Consider the following 22,790-nt stretch of genomic DNA (forward strand, 5'->3'; position numbering starts at 1 on the left):
TCTCACTGTCCTCTTCTTGGAGAGCGCCATGTGTAATTATGTGTCTCTCCCTGTCTGCCGCCAACACGCCTGTTCACTCTCCTCTCCCTGTATCGCTAACTCTTCTCTTCACTCACTTTCCTCTCCGCTTCTATCTGCCGCGTTCTCGTCTCTTCTTCTGTGTTTCTCTCCCTGCATCGCTAACTCTGCTCTTCACTCACTTTCTTCTCCGCTTCTCTTCTTCTGTGTTTCTCTCCCTGTATCGCTCACTCGTCTCTTTCGCCCCCTGTCAGCAGCGGTTAAAATAGAATTGCCCCGTCAACATTGAAATCCCCTATTAATGTATTGATTATAGGTCCGGGTCCGTATAGGTCGGCGTCTGGGTCCGGATCGCGGTCCGCCTGTTGCCGACCCCTGGTATAGACGGTTCTTTGACACAAGGCAGTAACGGAACCGCGGAAACTGACCCCTCAAACGATAACGGGTCCCAAGGTGGGTAGATCTATGGACGGAACGCTCTGGTATGTCAAACGGCTTTGTGTGCACGCCCTATACGCCATATCCCCGCCTCTCCTGCTCACTCCCGTGTCACCCGCGTCATTGCTGATGTGTTTCGCCAACAACAACAACAACAACAACCGAGTGTTTTGAGCCACGTCCTGGTATCTTGCAGGACAGAGCACCCAGCAGGAGCCTCCAGCTAGATTTGATCGATATGGACATAAACGCGAGTGAAGTCTAATCAGACAGGAGAGAGAGATCAGAGATCAGCTGCCGCTGACGGAGACACGCAGGAGAGGGGGAGGAAAAGAGAGCATCCGTGTATTAGGGCTGAACGATATATCGTGTCATGGCGATAACCGCGATATAAAAAAAAAAAATTCATTGTCTTTTTTTTTTTTTTAGGCAAGCGATATTAAGTAGGTAAATTAACTCAAACACGTCATTTTACAATTATTTTTGCTGCTTGCTACAAAAAGAAAAATTGCGCGGCCTCTCATGTCAGGGGTACTTGAGTGAGTGACATGCAGGCTCTGCATGCACAGCAAACCACCAATCACAATCATTCTTGATCAGATCACAGCAGGCCCCGCCCTGCTAGTTTGCAGACCATCAAAACACCGGTAAAAAATGTGCGAGGCAGAGGAGGACAATGCCGGCGAGAATGAAGATTTACTTCCAAAAAGAAAAGCAACATCTGCCATCTGGAACTATTTTGGATACAAAAAGGTTCTTCTCTTCTTCATTCACAGATGAACCCCCTTATTTGAGGGTAAGCAACATGCATTATCATGACATGTTGGATCATGATTTAAGGTATGATGAGTCAACCAGTTAAGATCCAGACGTCCGTGACTAAAATCCTTCATCCGGTTAAATATAGTTAAAAAAAAAAGCAATATATATCACAGGGGGAAAGAAATCGCAATGTCAGTTTTTTTCAATATCGTGCAGCCCTACCGTGTATTATTCTTATATTATTATATAGACGTTATTTGTTCGTTTTAAAGCTCAATAAATAACAAAGAAGACTTTTGACCGGCACTTTTTGAATTTTGTCCGGAAGATTCCAACTTTAACGGACATGTTGACCGGCGAAAAAAAAGATTCAACGGAAACTCTGCCGCACGGTTCCCTCGTTCCTTGGAAGAGGCGGAGAGGTGGGTGTTTTTCATCTGCTGGTGGACTACCGGAGAGATTTACAGCAGGAGCACACGCTTGCCTCAGGGAGGGACATTGAGCCGATTGCGAGTGTCGGAAAACTTTTTTGATATCGAATTTGGTTCATTTTCGTTTCTGTTCCTGTGTAAATGGGGCCTAAAGTTAACAATCTAAACCAGGGGTAGCCAACACGGTGCCCGTGGGTACTTAGTCACCCGCAGGGGAAACGTGAGTCCCCCGCGAAAAAATTCAAAAAACAAAAAAGGAAATGTAATTAAAAGAATCTACCCTATGCATAAACGAAACCTCAGTCATAGCGAACTCTATCTAGTTACTACAACTCTATATCTATCTAACACCCCTCCTCCCCCCACCCCACAATGAATATCGACCAATCGCGTTCTTGCTTGATTTGCGGAACCAGCATTGCAGTCGGGAGGAAAAGCAATGTGGAGCGGCAGTGTGTAAGGAGTTTGACCGTGATTTTCCTTCTGGCAGAATCTACACAACACATTGAACACAGCCTAGTCGTGCCAGCCTATACAACACATGAGGGGCAGAGTTTTACACTGTGTGTGTTGCAACTTGCATATATATTTATTGCGCTTGACGCACACACGCATGGCGTAATTTCCACTTGGGACACGGGAGGCATGTCCCCCCCACTTTTCAAAATCTCGTTTGTGTCCCCCCACTTTACAAATATGTTTATTTTATTTTTGAACACAAGCCATCATCGCCACGGAGGAGCACACAGCCTCTGTGAGCGAGCGAGACAGACAGAGAGAGAGAGAGCGAGAGAGCTAGGGAGAGAGAGCGAGCGAGAGAGCTAGGGAGAGCACACCTTTATCTATTTAATATAGATAAAGTAAGAAATCATTCCAATGTGTACTATAGGACAGTAAAAAAAAACGTTTAAAAGGGGAGTGATTAGTAAAATAAGCACAAATAGAAAGAAAGAATGCTAACTAGGTAACATAAAATAAGAATAAACAAGTTTAAATGATTTGTTATTGGTTGTGATCATATTCTAAAGTTTTGGGGATTATTGAAAAGTATAAAGCTCCCTTTCATCTGAGTGTTGAGAGCTGTATCCATACATTCATTGTGTGCTCAAAGTGCACAAGATTGATGCATTTAACTTCAACATTTAAAAAAAAACTCTTCCAGGATGTGAGGTCCACCCCCAAATAAAGCAGGTTAAAATAATTTAATTGAATACATGTTATCTTAGTAAACACTGAAAACGGCTCCCACAGACCCAAACAGCACACAAAGTTTAAAGGTAAGCATACAATAATGTTAAATTGTGCTAAATATATACAGTGCAAAAAACTAAAAATAGAGTAAAAGTAGCTCACGACTTGTTTTATTTTGTGAAAGTAGCTCTCATCCTAAAAAAGGTTGGTGAACCCTGATCTAAACTCTCAAGAGTCCTTTACCTCACCTGAGCTGTATAGTTCACTGATCAGAGCCTGTCAGTCTGACAGGACTCTCCCTCCACCTTGTAGTGGAAAAGGTATGTTATATCCGTTAGCGCAGCTAGCTAGCACCAGATGCTAACAACAACAATCCATAACCTGTGCGCAGTCTCTCTCTCTCTCTCTCTCTCTCGCGCTCACTCACAAAATGCGCTTGTACCACACAAACATAGAGTGTTGGGGGGGGCAGTGTATAGGCGCTGTGCGCAATGTAGGCTTAGTTATGTTGTTGTTAATATTTATTATAAATAGTAGAAGTAGGAAAAAAAGTTACATTTTTTTAAGTCCAACCCCCCTGTTAGCGGCGCCCCCCACGGATGGATGCGCCATTAGCACGCGCCTACTAATGCCTATATTTCATGAGCCAGCCTTGGCTAATCACCTTGACAGTTCTGGCAAAAAACTTGATACTTCACAGCATTGTTTTTTTTTTTGTAGTTAGACTTAATATTAGCATAATTGCTTAGTATTTAAAGCATAATTGCTTACAAACTTTAAACACCCAGAAAACCCATAACCAAAGCAACCGTGCACTGAGAGGAACTACACCAAACCAATACAATTCTGCTACTCCTTAGAGGTTTCTCAATACTCTAATTTCCCCTCCTCGACTCCTCGGTCCAACGGTAGTGACCCGGAAATGGATTTCAGCGCGCCATGTTGAAAGACATCTCATTTCTCTAAATACACATCGAGCATTGAGGAGACTCTCTGGAGGAGCTCTAACCGAGGAGACACTGATGCATCCTCCACGGCTCCTCCGCGGATGCATTTCCGGGAACGGTGGAGGCTTGACGCACGGCCGGACTTATCTCAGCCAATGATAGCTCTGCATGCATCCCCTGGATATTATTTTAGTAACTGCTTTCATCGCGAAGCGATGTTTACAGTGAGAACAGCTGTGAGGTCCGTGCAGAAAGCAGAGTAGTGTGTAAAATATATATTCAGTATAACAGGCCTACTCTCTTTATTTGCTTTAGTTTAGTAGATATCTACAAACAAAGAGTCGATATTTTTCTAAAACCATTTAGTGCTTCACATAATAAAATACACAACGGCTGTAGCCTGATTATGCTTTAGGAGCTGTAGGTGTGTGTGGTACAGTGTGTAGGTGTGTGTTGTTTTGGTGTCCTATGCTTACTTTTGTAAATACAACTTTTGGCACGTAATTTCAATTCCCCAGCGACCAGAAAGGGGGGGGGGAGATATATCCAGTCTCTGATTGTGTTACGTTATTATGAGAGTGCTCTCATACTTGTTTGATTCTGAAATTGTATATATTTATATAAATATATGTGTGTATGTGTCCGCATCTGGAGCCTGTTATTGTCTCATTATACCGTACTAGTGGTGCACGATAATTATCAGCCGGTAATTATCGGTCCGATATTAGGAATTATGACGTCATGCCGATAAACCCGATAAAAGTATTAATAGCCCCGATAATATACAATATATTTTTTGGGTAAAAAATAAAATAAAATACTGCGGTGTGGGTGGATTGGGATGAGGGGTGCTTGTTTTTCACTCGGCTCCTCCCGTTTTGCCAGTACTGTGGTATTAGTGGTTTAGGAAGAGGGGAGTTTTTCACAAATCCAGCGCTCCCTAACTCATGCCTGGCTGTGACGTAAATGGTGTGCGGCCGTGAAGCCAGGACAGTAAACAAACATGTCGTCGGTAGTATGGGACTATTTCAAAGTTTCAGAGTTAGATAGTTCGCTTGCTATTTGTATTAACAAATGCAATGCAGAAGTTCCAAGAGGAGGGAAAAAGGCAACAAGCTATAATATTTCCAAACTGATTAGTCACCTGAAACATCGCCATCACTACGATGGTGTGTTAAAAGCGTACGAAGACGCCTGCGCTGCTAAACTAGCGGCGAATCGAAAGCCAGCTGCAAAGGCACCGGGGCTTTTACCTATCGACGAGGCTTTTGAAAAAGGCAAGAAGTTTGCCAGAGACGACCCCAGGGCTAAAACGAGGAAAAAACTACAGGTAAATGTAATATCTATATATATATATATTAGATTATTATCGGTTATCGGTATCGATATCGGTCTTGAGAAGCAGGAAGTTATCGGTATCGGTTTCAAAAAACCAATATCGTGCATCCCTATACAGTACTGTCAGTGAATTAAAAGTAAATATATAAGTCGCCATGAACAAATCTGTCCATCAGAGTGCTGCTGTGCCTCCTGTCATCATTGATGGACATCTCTTTAAAATGACCACTCAGAGGAGAGTTCTCATTTCTCTAACCGCCTGCTGCTTCCCCTCCTCTCTCCTCGGTTCCCCTCCTCAGTCCTCCGCTCACATCTCCTGTGGGCGGCACTAAGTCTCGAGGATAGGAGTCGAGGAGGGGAAATTTGAGTATTGAGAAACCTCTCGTGTCCACTTATACCCAAGGTCTATTCAGGGTTCTTACACCTTTTCAAAAGTCAAATTCAAGCACTTTTCAAGCATTTTCAAGGTGCATTTTCAAGCATCTTACAGCTGTTGTAAATTACATATTTATATACACATACTTATACTCAAATGATTATTTCCCTACCTCACATTAAATCTGATGTTCTTTATTCTATAAACAACCAAATGTGTGTTTCATAATAGCATTCTACATGAGGATGACAAATTAAAGAAAATAAAACTAAGTTTAATATTTCAAAATGAGTAAACCATCTGTAAGTAGACTGGGCATCCCATATAACCTGGCTGAGCCAATATAAAATAATCAGCCAAATAACTTTTCAATAAATTATTGATTACTATTTTTGAGGTACTTTTAGGTTGGCAGTAAACACAAGTCAGAGGTACATGGTGTACTTTTACTCCACTGTGGATTAATGATGTGAAATCTAATCAAGTGTTAAATCAGACTTTAGTTCCACCTGGAGTAAATTCACAAGCTACCCTGCAGTATACAAAGTCATTCAACCTAGCTGCACCTTTACCAGCTTTGAGAATACTTTAATGATCAATCATTATAAAACATATCATACATATTATTCTGAAATGGACCAATCTGCACAATGACTACTTTTACTGTCGCTACTTTCACTATATGTTGATGATAATACTTTTCTACTTTTACTTGAGGAACATTTTGAATGCAGGACTTTTAAGCCCAATCCCAAACCACTCCCTCGACCCTACCCCTCCGTGACGGAGTGAACTCCGTCTGTAGCCACACTCGGAGCTCAACGAGGCTCCCTCCTGTCAGATGGAGGGAATAAATACAGCGGCAAGCTTTGGGACGGCCTCCCCTCTCTCCGGCAGAAACAGGAAATGCCGTAACTGTATGTAACAACGATTTCAAATCAGATCTTAAATTAATAACTACAAACATCTTTAATTGTGCTCTTTTAGTTTTAAACCTGATGTTTATAAGCTTCTTAGTTTTTGCAACAGTCTGTAAATATACACAACTTTATAATAAAATGCACACATTTACCTTTTTCTAGACTAAACACAGGTATGATCCTAAGTTAAAAACATATGAGGTTATCATGGTTGTTAACATCGCAGTTTATCAGTGGATGTTTGCTGGAACTACTTGTAAACAGGTTGTGTTCACCAACACGATTTTCCCCTTTTTTTCGTGTCACACAGAACGATTTTAAAAACAATGTATTTTTTGGTAGTGTGTTTCGTGCCTGCGTCTTTTTGTTCAGTCGGGTCTTGGAAGACCGGAAGCTGTGGGGTTCATAAAAACATGTTCTTCAATATCAAGCCACAATTATTGTTTTTATTTTAAATCGTATAATGTCAGACTTTTTTTGCCGTCTGTGAGGAAAATAAATGGGGCTAAGAGCCTCAGAATACTGAAATCTGTATATATTTTTTTCCTTCTAATCTGTTATTATTTGTGACCCGCTCTATCGAAATCAGTCAAAAGTCGCAACGGCTCATTTAAAAAATAAACGTGGATTTGTGTAAAAAAACTAGTTTTTCAGGATTTGGGTGTTTTGTTTGATTTCAAATAAACAAAGTCTTGGCTTGCAGAATATGAAACTGTTATTGCCAAAATCTCACGATAAATACATTTTTAAAGCTTGTAAAGCTTTTGGGATTGGGCTGAAATTATGAAGTAAAGGCGTATAGTAATCATAGATAACACGGCAGGGTCCGGGACAGTTTGTTTTCACCTGTTTTCAAATAAACAAAGTATTGGCTTTCATAATCTTAAACTTGTTTCGGCCAATTCAGATGATAAATACAACTTTGAAGCTTGTAACGGCATAATTACAAGCGGAGAACGGAGTAACTTAACGTCACAGCAGGCATAACAACAGCCGGTGTTTCTTGTGAGTGTTTCCTCGGTACACAAACACAAAACACACAAACGCAAAAATACGCAAACACACACTCGCGAGCTTCCCCCAGACCAGTAACACAAACGAACATGTGTCGTCGGGCCAATGTGACTGATTTCGATTGAGCAAGTCACATTTGGTTTAGGCACGAAACATACTACCAGTAGAAATACTGGTGGTTACAAAATCGCTCTGTGTCGAATCAATAGATTATATTTCGTGACTATAACACGAAATGCTGTGAGACTGGGTTGAATTACAACAGTGAGTGCTTCATCCTCTGAACACCATAGGATGGCGAATGTAAAGCATAGGTACGCTCCTCTGAAATGATTGTCCCCTGCAATTATTATGATCTCTCATCGAGTTCGCTATTCAGCTTGCTAACGTTAGCTTAAACAAACGTAACATGCAACGTTAGCCTAATCTAAAATGCTCTACTACGGCGTACCTTTCATGTGGCTCGTCAGCCCAGACTCTCCCATCGTTATTTCTTGCAAACTTTGCAGGAGGCTACTCGTGGGCTTGTCTTAGCCATGGCTTGTATTTGTCTTCTGCCAGCCAACGCTCGTTGAAACTGCAACCTCCTGGCAGTGGCACACTGTCATCTATCACTCTCATCAGAATGCCCAGATCACACGTAACAAAAACACTTGCAGGTCACGCGCATCGCGCGGGAAGGCTGGAGCGGAGCTGTTTTATGTAAAAGCGAAGCAATTAAGCACGCTCCGACTTCTATATTTTTAATCTAAAAAGTTAAGTAAAGCATTTACAATTTCAAGCACTTTATCCCCAAATTTAAGCACCATTCCCAAAATTCAAGCACTTTTCAAACCTTGAAAACACCTCGTACAATTTCAAGGATTTCCAGCCCCTGTGGGAACCCTGTCTATTATAAAGACAAGCGGTTGACCCCTGGGATTCTCTTAAATTGCCATGTTCCCCACACAATCACAGGACTTTTCAGAACATTTGAGCTATCTTGAACCGGCGTTGTTTTCACCCATTAAATGCATGCCATCATCAACTGTTACTTAAGAAGCCACCTAAAATGTATACTTAAAACAATTAAATCAGTTAAACCTCTTATTGGCCAAGGTTTTGGAAAAAGATAGTTGCAGAAGCTGATTACTCCCATGAATAGGAATAGTCTTTTTGAGATCTGTCATTCTGATTTTAGAGCAACAGACAACTGTCAAAAAAGTTTGCTGCTGATGCAAGGAAGTACTCCATAACATGTATTTTATATCCTACTACTGCATTACATCCCCCTCAAATGCCCTAAATATTGAAATGCATGACCTGCAGGTCTTTTTGGGTTGCAAGATTTATAATGTGTTGTTGTCCATTGACATCTGTAAGATTGACATACAGTATATATATCTTGTATATCAATCTAATGATGCGGAACTTAAAACAAGTTAGAGTTATCAGCCCAGATATAGATGTTGACCATTTCAAATAATTGTTTGTGCAGATAAGCCAATAATAATGTTCAAATAAACTCCTACAGTATGTGCTTACATTTCAGCACCATTAAGTTGTGAAACAGACTTTATTTTTTGTTTGATTATACAATTGGTGGAATGCCCATTTGTCATTATAATTGAAGTACAATATTTATGTCTCTGTTGTATCTTGGTTGCATCCATATGTTGCAATTCATGCCTACTAATGACCATATGGGAGGCACAAGCATCGTCTTTTTTTATGCATAATTGTACAGTTTAGTGTCTTAGTGTTTGGACACAAGCTTATCTGTTGGCTGTTTCACGTCCTCCGTAATTGCATTTTTGTTGGAATCCTTTTGTTTGACCTATACTTTTCTCTGACCCATTGTGGGGTAATTGGCTGAGCTAGTGATAACCCCCTTGAGTTCTTGTCATTCTGCCCTGACATCCCTCTGCCACCCCTTACTTCTATCCAAAGAGAAATATAACCTAGGATAATTGGAATTGTTCTCTTTCTTCAGTATCCGTCAACTTGCCTTCGTTACTCTTCCGAAACAAGAAACTTTCCTTTTGACAAGAAGCACAAAAAAGCTGACACATCATGCAGCCGGGTTTGTACTGCACTGGCTCATACACAATGATTATAACTGGAACAATTCTAATTAATCAGAGAGCAAAAGAGCATAAAAAAGATTTTATAAATCCCTAAAAAATAAGGTTTGGTCATTTATGAAGGGGAACGAATATTCAGCAAAGCTCTTGAGCTCAAGCAGTCAGAAAAAACGGAGCTGACCACTAGTTGTCCCAATTCATTTGTTATCACAAAGAATTTCATTTTGAGACTCACATGCGATAAGGCTGTACTTTGCAGTGCAGAAGAAGAAATGCCTATTTTTAAGTTCTCACCTCACAAAAGTAATAATGGTGAGATTTCCAATAGTATTCCCCCTAGCTACACAGATTGGAAAACCCTCTCTGAATAGTCAGTCACTAACCGAATAGCCACCAAATCAAAATGTAGGGATGGCATTAATCCTGACAGTAAATTCAAATCACGTGATGCTGCTGGGGCCGATAGCTGACTGACTCCTTTAAACCATGGAAACACAGAGTACTATGCCTGGCTGGCTGCAGTTTGCAATCTGATTATGCGTTTTATTTAAAGCTGTTCTGTCCAAGTACCAATCAGGCTTTCCATCAGGTTGCCTGTCTGTTTGCCTTTGAAGTATTTAACCTCACGTGTCAGTGTCAGCCAGAGGCAAGCTCCTGAAGCCATATCTTAAAATATTGATGTGGTTAAATTCACTAATCATATTAGCCACTATTGGAACTCATTGCAATCAGCTTCTTCATGCAATGGAATATCTCATTAATTTCCCCCAAGCTATGGGGAATGAGATAGCTTATCATCTACTTTTAAAATAGTATACATCACCAACCCCCTGACATTTACTGCGCTAATTAAGCCCAGACGAGGCAGCAAGTAAACACACAATATTTTCCTAAAAGTATAAGGGATAAGTGGGTAAGGGAAAACATTTGGTTAAAAAAAGCCCTGTTATTCTCAACATTTACACAGAAACAATCTTTTGCATAATGCCATGTTATTCAGTGTGCAGGTTGCACTCAAAATCCTGAAAATGAAAGGAATGGATGGTTTTAAAAGTGGAGTAAAAACTGGAGTGTCTATTAGTTAAAAGGGGAAATATCATGCTATATTTGAACAATATATTGTAGGGCCATACCTATATAAAGTATTTAAATATAGTATTTTTTTCAAAATACCAAACAGATCCTGCATTTTAGCCATGCCTCATTTCGCTCTATTTGCTCTTTCCAGCGCTGTTTTTGCAGGGGGCTGATTCTGTGAGCTGCATCTGACCACGCCCCCTGCAGGAGAGGGGAGCGTGCTTTGAGATCAGCTGCTGGGCTGCAGCGGGGAGAAGAGGGGGAGAAAAAGAGATCTCCGTCCTCCGTGTTTTATTCTTATAGAAGTAAGAAGAGAAGTAATGTGGCAGAAACCCTCCTTTTTACGCAGCGGTCCAGACATAGACATCAAACGGCGACACATATTCAGTTGCTAGTTACTTTGGCATTAGGGCAGGGATATCTAGATACTTTCCAAGGTTTGACATAATGAATTGTTCTACTTTTAAAGCAAGCAACGATGTTTTCAAATCTGTAATCAAAAAGCTCCTCAAAAACGCTATCGAAGCAGTTCCTGCCTTTGCTACGTTAGTTCAAACAGTAACAACGGACTATTTTTCTTAGCGGATGCATCTCAATTTAAATCAATACATACAACTATTTTTTAAATCAATAAAATCATTTTCTAAATCAATAAAATCATTTAAATTATTATTTGGAGTCATATCGTTACTTTGTTGAGAATGTGGCCATGTAATAAGCGGGATAATGTGCAGCGACGCGGTCATTATGGGGAAAACGTGTTATTTAGGTGTCGCTGCACATTATCCCTTACATATGATTATATATAGCAGGGGTTCCCAAACCTTTCAGCCCGCGACCCCCAAAATAACACTGCCAGAGACTGGCTACCCTCTGTCGAAGGGGGGTGGGGGGGGCTAGTGAATTAATTTCAGTTTTCCGCACTCTCGCGTGAATATCTCCGCAATGGAGCGAGTTTAAGTTTCTTAAGTTTGTGTTAGGAGTGAGATAGAGATTATTATCTAATATATGTATCTGATGAAGCATTGCATGGGTCATTCCAGAATTGGAGGACAATTTAGACACCAACATTTTTGAAAAATGAACCTTTTATTTTATAATTTTTTTGTATGTATTTAGGAAAAACAGATAATAAACCATCAAAAAAAGTGATTTGCCCAGCTAGGCATCAAATGTATATTTTCCAATGAAGAATTACCCCTGTTACTCTAATTATAGTAACAGGGTTGAAAGTAACAGGGTTGAAAATCAATGCTAATTTGAGCTTTAACCTCAGGAATTATTGCTAGATGTAGCATGTAATGCTACTTTCAAGGCAAGGACAAACTTGGATATCTAATGCAAGAAAGATAACTTTGAAATTAATATGCTTTATTCTGATAATATCAGTAACAGGGTTGAGTGGGTCAGAGTGCCACACTCTTTTAAGACCGAAAGGATTGTAAAAATATGAAAAATAAAAGAGAGGACTTGGTTTTGGTCTACCCATGGTACTAGCACATGGCTTGCTGATGTCACTTCCACTATGTCATCTGAGTTACAGTTTTTTCACTTCCTGTGCCAATCTAAAAAGGTTTGGGTAACAGGGTTGAACGCATGTTGAGGGACACACCTTCTGTGCAAAATTACTGTTATTTAAAAGATGTTTATGATTTAACAAATTGATTTTACCTTTACAAGAGACATATATCAATAGAATAATACCTACAAAAATAATTAAAATCCCTATTTTAAATGTTATATTTGACATGCAAGTTGGTCACCAAGAAGCGGGGACAAGAGAAAAATGCAATTTTAGGGGATGTTCGAGAGCTATTTGATAATTTAAATAATATTTTGAAACCACTTTTTCTACAACTTTATATACATTTTGTCTCAAGACAAGTATGTTTAACACAACAAGTGCATGTTTTAGCATTTTGGGCATGGATTATTAGATTTTTTATATGGGGGACATGAAATGTTCTCCAATTCTGGAATGACCCGCATAAAGTCTGTTGATGATCAGAGGCTGTTGTTGGGGCTGCATAAACGTTTTTTTATTTTTGTTTTGTAGACATACCATGCAGGCCTCAGAGAGTTAAACTTGGGCCTGCGACCATAGTTTTATGGTATTTTGTTTTGAAAATCCACAGCGGAGGTTTGTGTCGTACTACATGCGGTGTATTTTGCATATCTCTCAGTAGCCAACAATCTGTGAGTCTGTTGGCTCGGACATAAACTCGTGTTTAAAATAATACTACATAATAAATGTAGTCTACATTTCATAATAAGAGATCTAAAACCTGAGAGGATTTTAAATCGCATTTGAACTAAATGCTTATACAATCTGTAGTTGTATTTGTATTGTTGATTTAATGTGTGAACGAGGCGATATAGAGAAGGTTAAGCTGTCCTTTTTAGGCTGTAATTTGTTATATACTGTTGGAATGGGTAAGCAGGCCTATTGTTTTGGGATATTTGTGGAGTTAGGTGATCCATGAGTGTTTTTTATTGGTTAAGTGGTCCTTGGTATGAAAAGGTTTGAGAAACACTGCGCTAGTGGATTGTCAAAGGAGGAGCCTCGTTGCGGGGAAATTATACAGATGGCTACTCCGCCCCTGAAAATGTCTATGCAAACGTTATTATCAATAATAATTAAAAAAAAAAAATTATAAAAAAAATTAATCCATTTTTTTTATATATATTTTTTTTAATTTTCCATTTTGATTTTGTAATCATCTCGCGACCCCCACTCGGGGTCTCGCGACCCCCCCACTTTGGGAACCCCTGATATAGAGTCATTATTCATTTGTTTTAAAGCAGGAGGCGCAAACGCTTGCCTCGGGGAGGGAGAAAAAGAGCCACAGCGGAGAATAAACAGAAGGGCAACCATGGCAACCATGCAAGGGAAGTCTTCTTCGCTGCTTTTGTGGCAGACTACAGCGCCACTTACAGGCCTGGCATATGTACTACAGTCTCTCCAGCGCTTTCGAGCGGCAATGGCCGGCCGTGGCCCAACCTCTCATTCCCCTGATAGGTGGAGAATTGACCACTTAGCGGAGCAACCCTTTTGTGACGTAGAAAATAATTCAAATCTGGATCAGTCTGTATCAGATCCGTTTACTGCCCCTTTTTTTTAGAGATTTGGGTATAGAGGAAAAGAGAGAGGGTTGTATTTTCTGACACTTGGTGGGTTCCCTGACACACCGGGGACACATATTCATGTAAAAAAGACGTACAAGAGTGCATTTTGCATGATAGGTCCCCTTTAATGTAAGTGTTAATAGTGGCAGTAAAATGTGATTCAAAAGTGATGAAAAAAACATAAAGCTCTCATGAGTACAATCAAAATGGAAGATGATATTAGAGTCAAAATATGCCAAGAAATAACTCAAATGTAATTATGAACCATTCCCGATATGATGGTTTCTGTTAATGCTTCTTCCCCATCTATCAGTTATTATTCAATTGTCCATTGGCTGCAGTTGGTCAGATTTTCTCAGGTGTGATTAACCTGGTGACTTAACATGGATTAGTTTGGTTTTGGTTGCTTTGGAAACTCAAAGTCAGTGGGTTTTTTCCAAGGTCAAGAATGCACCTTAGTGCACATCAAGGTTAATCGATGTATGAGAAGTTTGTCATTTTTGCTATGATTGTGTTTGTTTTCATAATGCTATTATGCATTTGTGGCACACTTGGGTGAAAAGGAAATGTTGACATGATTGCACAGCCTTTATTGTTCAGTTGAACTGTATGTAATGGGATGCGGCGGTGGATAGTAAGGGCAGCAACGCGTGTGCTGTCATCAGGGTGTGATTTTGCGATGATTGAGCGAGTCCGCCGACGTGTTTGGACATAATAGTTTGAGATTTTGGGCTCACTGATGTTGGGGAGGAACTGACAGTAAATAAACTGCGGTTCGCTTCATGATGCGCTACAGTTTGTCCTCGGAAGACAGTCATGGTAAAGAGGATGATTGATTATTTTATGGCTGTGGGGAGGTCAAATTTCTTCTGTGGACATGCAAAAAAACAGTACTCCAAAGAAGGTGTTCATGGTTTATTTATGATGTTTGAAACTTAAGATAAGGGTACTTTACTTTAGTCATGGGACTATGGGTCTATGGGTCTAATTTTAGTCCTAGTTTTAGAAGGAGGGAGGGTTTATATTATTGGCTTGACAAAACAAGCATTGTGGAAATGTTACTTGAGCCTTTGGGTAATTTGTGTCTGCCTTTAGTACCTAACTTGTAATGTTTTAAAAAGGATCTTGATTAAAAGCAGAGGGATTACCTGCAAACAGCTCTCAATATGGCGAAAGCTGAACAGACGGCTATTAGCTAACAGCTATAATGGCAACGTGCTGCTAAGCAGTTCTGCAACAATGGTTAACGACCACTAAATCAACCCAGGGTTTATCAATCTGGCTCTGGAGCGCATTCACATGACAGGGGCAGTGTCTGCGGCATGTGACCAATTACAAACATGGACAAGTCTACTGTCAACGGAGCGGCATATTTTACAAACGAAGAGCAAACTGTCATATTTGAAAAATGCAATGAAGTCAAACACATAATCCAGGCTGAAGAAATACAGTTGCAGCTGCCAAATGTAAGAATGACCGCCTGTATGAATGCAAAAATTAACAGGCTTAAAATATCACTGCAGAGGGCACGATAATTACATTTATTTATTCCATTAAAATTAATGCGTTTCTAGGATTTATTTTATTGAATAGAATTAAAGATATACTTTATTCATCCCCTTGGGGAAATTATGGTGTAAAACTCAATATTTTAGTCTTTTAGACCTTAGAGTCCAAATAATAAATTGATTTACAGTAGCTGATTTATTCAGATATGAAAGTAAGCCTGTTTATTGTTCTGAAATATGTTTTTAGAATTATTTGTATTTGCTCCCAAGTCCATTTTACTCTGTGGGGGGTTGCAGCTGAAAGAATAACCCTAAAATATTGTCATACACACCAGAATTTCCCAGAAGGGATGAATGTCCTCTATTCTATTCCATAAAAGTACATCTAAGCAGCGCATTCATTTATTGGAATACACAAATGAAACTATATTTGGATACATGTACCCGATGGGGCAGTTATAGTCTACCGTATATAAATGCCTATAAATATATGCCTCTTAATTTATTGCATTCCGTGCTTCCCGCATTTGGAAGCTTTAAGTGCGTTGCTTATAGACTGGATTATGACTTTTAGCCTAAAACTTCTTTAAGTATGTGTAATACAATGTTATGATCTGAGCAGAGAGTTTTAAATGGTCAGCAGGAAGTGCTGCACACCAATTATGTTGATAATGGTCACTTAGCATTAATTGTAGATCTTAAATTCATGTTGTTCCCTCATAAGGACAAATCCTTGTTTATCAAAGAGACTTAAAGTGTGTTTTGCCAGTAATGGCACTATGTTTCAAAGCCAAGACACCTTTGAAGAGAAAAGCATTATATGGATGATTTAAATTACCATAAGAAAGGGTAGCTAGCTGAGAAGGTTTAGTGTATTTATGTAATGTTTTCAGAGAAGCAGTGGTGGCTGGTGGAAAATATTTTTGGGGGGGCTATGGAAATGGTGACCAAACCATACAAGGGGGGAACATTTTGAGAAATGACCCCTTAAATTATGACTTCTGGTGATGTTAGAGGGGGGGGGAAGGGACAAATTGAGGCTTAAAAATATGAGATAATCCATAATCTTCAGTGTGGTTAGCTATCTTCCAAAACTTCCAAACACCCTGTCCTGGACATAGTTTCTACATTTCCCATTTAAAACCAGGAGACTGAATATGAACATTATATGTGTGTGTGTGTGTGTCTGTGTGTGTGTCTGTGTCTGTGTCTGTGTGTGTGTGTGTGTGTGTGTGTGTGTGTGTGTGTGTGTTTGTGTGTGTGTGTGTGTGTGTGTGTGTGTGTGTGTGTGTGTGTGTGTGTGTGAAAAGCAGCGCTGTCTGCTTATTTGCAATAGGCTTAATCAGAATAATTTCAAGTCCAGACTCAATGTAGTTTGCACAAGTAGGCTATATTTTTCATTTCGTTTATTTAATAAGTTAATTTCAGGACAACTTTGGGAATTTTGTTTGTTTGTTATGAGTTTTAAATAGATTTTGAAAGTGGAGATAAAGAGAGAAGCAGCGCTGTCTGCTTAGTTGCAATACTGTAGCTTACCAGGGGTTCCCAAAGTGGGGGTCGTGAGACCACGAGTGGAGGTCGCGAGATGATTACAAAATAAAAATGGAAAATTAAAAAGAAATTTTATAAAAAAACAATTGATTTCTTTTTTAAATTATTATTAATAATAACGTTTGCATAGACATTTTCAGGGGCGGACTATCCATCTGTATAATTTCCCCGCAACGAGGCTCCCCCTTTGACAGTGCGGAAAACTGAAATTAATTCACTTTGCAGTACAGCAACTAAAGTAGGACTAAGCATACCGGTAGTTTCTGTGGACCTGTCTGCCCGTTTTGTGAGTGCACTGCGCGCGTGCACACTTGTGTGGCATTGTTTGGGATGACCTAATTAAAATAACGTCCCCCCAGTAAAACAATCCCCACTATACCACTGGATACGAGTCCAAACAACTCACAGACTGCATCGGGCGCTGAAATTGCCGCCCTGTAACCATCAGATCTGACAACGCTGATTGGCTGAAATTATGTTTCGGCGGCATAGTTTACAGATAGCAACAGTCAGCAATGTGTTGGCTGCTCCTGCTCTGGCTGAGGGCTCCTTTCTTACCGCCCAGACGAGAGAGGGTAATGATACACGCTGCGGCCAGGCAGGAAACATGTGACTTATCAGTAACTTTAGACATCGTAAAACAATTTTAAACAAGATTTTATTGTAGATTATACATTTTACTGAAACCAACTATATAATATTTACCTTGTTCATTACACAAATATATATATATATTAATGCTGTCAAAATTATCGCGTTAACGGCGGTAATAAATTTGTTGAATTAATTGCGTTAATATATTTAACGCATTTAACGCATGTGCAGAATGGCCCGCCCCATACGTCCCACCAGTGGCAGCGCCAGGGTATGGCTGGGGTAGGCTACACCCATACCAAGAAATGGCTTAGCCCCACCATGAAAAATGATGTTAAAGTAAGCTAAATAAAGTCCGCCAACTCGCGCCGAGAATTGCACAGACAGCAGTTAGTAAGATTGATTTCAGTAGCCACTTCGAAATACCGAAGACCAGAAACGGTTTTGAAAACTTTTGTCACGTAGTGATCATCTTCTCAATAGAACATCTTTGATAATGTCTTCTGGCCAATCAGAATCAAGATAACAGCATGGCGTTGTTGCAGAAGTCCCGACGGAGAATACTTTTGCTGTAGTACAGGGGTGCACATAACTGGTACGCAGCCTGTTTATGTGCGTAATCTGAAATGCGAAGTGTGAAGCTTTTCCAGAAGGCGGTTAGATCACCGGACGACAGAGTCGGTCTCCGTGTGCACAGACAGGGCTGCTGTTAACGTCGGTCTGTACAACGGAATTGTGCCAAAACTACGCCAACCGGCTGCGGAGGGAGACTCCCCCCCGGCCCCTTCACTGGAGAACTGCGCTAAAACAGCTGATCACAACGTCCCCCCCCCTTGTTGATATAAATCAACACGTAATGAAATAAGACCCCACGGTTTGATGATTGATAGGCCTACAGTAGGTGTGTAGTAGGTGTGTGGGCTGTCTTTCATTTTGACACACATAACAATGTTATAATAAACATACATACGTATGTTAAATGGATATATCCGCCTTCTTTCATTTATCTTTCCATTTCCACAACAATATACATAAAGAAATGGCATATTTTTGACATAGTTCGAATGGTGATTAATCATGATTAATAAATGTTTAAGCTGTGATTAATCTGATTAACATTTTTAATCGTTTGACAGCCCTAATATGTATATAAATATATTTGTTCATTTATTTTAAATTTGTAATGACAATCAAACATGTGGGAAGAGGGGGGGCTGTGCCCCCAGCGCCCCTATGGGCCGGCCACCACTGCAGAGAAGCTATAGCTAGCTGTGCACTCAACTCGATTGCTGAAGTCTGTATTCACTACTGACGAAACACAAACATACTGGAGACTGACTGTATTTCAAAGAAGTGTATGACATGTGATGACAGGAAAAACGAGCTGGCGTAAATAATAGGGGTGGGAATCACCAGGCTTCCCACGATACGATAGTATTGCGATTCTACGATATTCTAAGTATTACGATACGATATATTGCGATATTGCAAATCACATCCGTCATATCCATGCCCGTTTTCCCTTCCTGGTTAAAAAATCCAAAATAATTCCACACCTTTGATTTAAAAACAACCGGCACATTTCTGATTTCTTTCTCCGCTGACTCCATCTTTGTTTTGACTAACTTCCTGTCTATCCCACTGAATTTACCCATGGCCATGACCGCACAAGAAAAAGCTCAGCACCATCTGCAGGGATGGGCAACTTTTATGGTGGTGGGGGCCACATAATTGATGTACTGGCCACCAGGGGGCCGCAGATTCACTTGGAACTCTCACACAAATTCCATGTATTAAGTAATTATTAACAAATATACTAAGTCTGACATCTTCATTGACATTTTACAATCGTTCAGGGAACATCCTCTAATAAGCTCACTATTATTTAATTATTTAATTTTTGCAAGTGGCATGTTTGTATTGAACAGGTTATTTAACAGTGAAATACAACAATTTTAAACTATTGGAAAGCACGGAAAACTTGTGTGCATTGAGATTAACCATTAAGATGAACATGAAGTCATGAACACTAACCCAGACATTAGTTGTCTAACTTGAACACTACAAGACACTTGTAGTCTCTGCTGACGCACAATAAGGGGAGTGTCAACCCAGACACCTGTCAACCCGCACTCTGCTGTTCCTCAGCGCCGCTCCCCCTCCCTCCCGCTGAAATTATGAATGAAAAGCGTATAGTAGGCCTAATCATAGATAACACGGCAGGGTCCGTGACAGTTTGTTTTCATCTGATTTCAAATAAACAAAGTCTTGGTTTTTATAATATTAAACTTGTTGTGCCAAATTCAGATTCAAATGATAAATACAACTTTGAAGCCACACGCGGAGGCGTGTGATGCAGTGGGTTGCACGTTGGTGTTCGGATCATTGATTATTTCCCCCACCCCTAGAAAATAATCTAATATATTAACTGAAATCCATTTAGCTGCTTTGGTTAGTTTCCTGGTCTTCTTTTACAGAAGATATTTGGACTTGTCATAGGAAAAGCACAGGTTCAACACATTTGGTTAATGATGGCTCAGCTACATCAATTGCGACTGTCAAAATAGAGCCATTGATAGAAGCTATTAGCAACACCTACGCTTTTGCTGTTATGGTATGTAGAAAAATATGCTTTTAAAAAAAGGGTACTAAAAAATGAAACCCCCATATTAAGGAAAATGGTCATTTATTAACCCCGTCATAATTTAGTATTCAGTTTTAATATTAAAATAGCAATTAATGGCTTGATAAGTATGACGGTTTTGAAATGCTTTTGATCTACCATTATTCAAAATATCGATCTCAACTATAGCCCATGTCACACATTAAGAATTAGTTTGTGTTTTTTTAATTGTGTTTAAATGCAAATTGAATTGCTCTGTTAGTAATGTATTAATTTAATTATAAAGTCCAAATCTTAATCTCCAGCCCACCAACAGGACCAATCAATCAGATGGTGGACGCCAAGGATGTCGCTGCAGAGGTCAGATCTTCAACAGGTTGAACTAAACATCAACATAAATAGCTTGCATATTAATTGTGTTCCTTCTTTTTTTTCATAGGAAAACAGTTCAGGCGAGAGACATTGAGTAATTGCCGGCTTGGCGGTGTTATCCATTACAGCTGAGAGAACTGGGAGGAGGGAAAGCTCACCCAGAAATGCTGTTCCTATTTACATTTAGACAAGCCTTTCTTTGATGTCAAAACCCTCTCTCTCCTGACAGGGTTAACAGTTTTTAATCTGCGGTTGACGGGCAAAGTCCCATGACTGATAAGCCAAGGTGCAGGACAGTCTTCATAGCGACAGTGGAGTTTGTGAAAGTAATAAAGGATCTAATGCAGGTTCCCCTTACTCACAGAAAGTCACAGCCTCTCGTTGTTTTCACAAACATATTAAAAACAGCTTGGAGAGTCACACCGTTTTATTGAGCACAATCTATTATTACCTGTTTAACATTTTTCCAGGTGGGATTTATAAGGTCATCCATAATCATTGCAGATGCAATCACATCTAAATTAATTCCATGCTGCCACATGTGAGTCAATATGACTCCAGCAGCATGTTTTTCTTCATTGCACATTCAGTTTCGTTATGACTCCTCACTGCCAGTCCTCATCTTACATTTCCCATAATGTATTTTTGTGTGGAGTGGAATTACAAAACACTCTCACAAACGCTCTTGAATAAGCACATCTTGATTTAGGATACAAATAAGCAGAGGAACAAAAATATTCTGGCTAGAAAATTCCTCATTAACACCTCTCAGTAAGCAACCATTTGTAACCACATTTTGGACTAGGTAATTTTTGACAAATCGAAATGTTATGGATGGCATATCATTGCACATTCTGGCTTTTATCTATGCCAAGATAAATAAAGTACACAGTTTCAGTTTGTGGGCAGAAGGGCGGGCTTGTTTGCTCTAGTCTAAAGGCTGGGGAGACAAATCAATCCCAATGTGCATACATTGAAGCAAAAACAAGATTATGCTGCATTAAGTCTGTCCATCATAGCTTTATAAGTAGCATATTAAGAATTCAAACCTTGATCCCACACATAGTAGTATGGTGTGGTCCTGGATCAAGGCTAAATTTCTTGAATTGACTGTATTTTGCTAAGGATTAACCACCACAGACACACAGTTGCAATATTTAAGCCACATTCTACTGATAAAACAGACACAAACATTCAAGCAGATTATTCATTTCATTGATCACAAAAAGCAGAACTTCCCAAGCTGCAACTCTTTTCAACCAGACTTAAAAAACTTCTTCTGAATGAGTCTTGCTGGCTCTAATCTGTAACAAAATGTGTTCCAGCTTTCTTTCTTTAAATATTGCATTGCCTTTGCCCTTAGTCTCTTTTATTTCATTGCATGACTAGAGAGGGCTCTTCCTCAATCGTCCACAAACTATTAAAAGCTTGTGCAACAAAAACTCTTCTGGACCTACTCGCCTCGAATAATTGAATGTCCTTGATTTATTATCCCGCTTTATACCAGTTTTAGCTTCTTTTATCATTTATAACTATTTCTACATATGTTTTTCAAAAAGTCTTCCAGTACTATCTGGGATTTTCCTCCCTCAAACTACAAACCCCATGTTCAGAGCCTCCATGCCACATGCGCACCACTTCCTTCTCATAAATCAAAGATATTGAATATATGGCGAAAGAAGCTGTATAAATATGTTTTACTATAAGAATGTATCAAATGGCTGTGTAAAGTGAAAGGGGATTCTATAGAGATCAAGTGTGAGGAACAGATAATCATCATCCCTACCCTTTAAGCATGTAAGTGTCTTTCAGCTCATTGTTTTGGTTCCCCTTTTACTGCTCATCTGTTTCCAGCTTGTTGTCTTTCTTCTAAAAGTCTTAAAAAACCCCTGTCTTCTGAGCCCCAAATGTCCGAGGCACCAAGTGAGAATCTAACTGCTAAACATGGTGGAGCATTTAGTAGCTAAAGAGTCAAATGTCTCCTTTAAAAACAGAGGAAAAACAAGGGTGAATATGGGGTGTACATTTGAAAAGTGGCCAATTTCCTCCGTAGCTGCTGGATCCGTAAATTGGAAACAGTTTGTGTTTTCTGAGCCCTTTATCTATACAATCTATGTTTCAGCCAAGAAGGCAAATAATGCATGCTAAAATACAAATCTTACAGTACGGTGGAATTATATTTTTGAAATAATATTTTGTCCAGAAAATCTAACATTTTGAATTCTTACAAGTAAAATGTCAAAAAAAGAAATGGTATATATTGTTAAACATTTTCATCAATTTCAGCATCATCCCATGTCTGAGGCCAAGTAGCAGCCTGTGTTATATTTTCTCAGGAAGCCACATCATAATTTGAAGGACGATGACATCCGTATGTTAACAAGCAGTCATGAAATGAATTACTGACAGTGGATCATAAGATTAATTATAAAATAAGGTTG

General features: G+C 39.6%; 1 protein-coding gene and 1 long non-coding RNA gene across 4 annotated transcripts in view; one reads left to right on the forward strand and one right to left on the reverse strand.

Moving 5' to 3' along the window:
- Window positions 1–22,790, reverse strand: part of thsd7ba (thrombospondin, type I, domain containing 7Ba) — a 241,634-nt gene that overhangs the window by 185,198 nt on the left and 33,646 nt on the right. The gene's annotated exons all lie outside the window — the stretch shown is intronic.
- On the forward strand, window positions 4,614–21,097 carry LOC307030808. The gene is made up of 3 exons (XR_013805790.1): window positions 4,614–5,117; window positions 20,283–20,337; window positions 20,417–21,097. It is a non-coding gene; the product is annotated as an uncharacterized lncRNA (long non-coding RNA).

Source organism: Notothenia rossii (genome assembly GCF_949606895.1).
Source record: "Notothenia rossii genome assembly, chromosome: 2".
In the NCBI taxonomy this organism is placed as follows: Eukaryota; Metazoa; Chordata; class Actinopteri; order Perciformes; family Nototheniidae; genus Notothenia; species Notothenia rossii.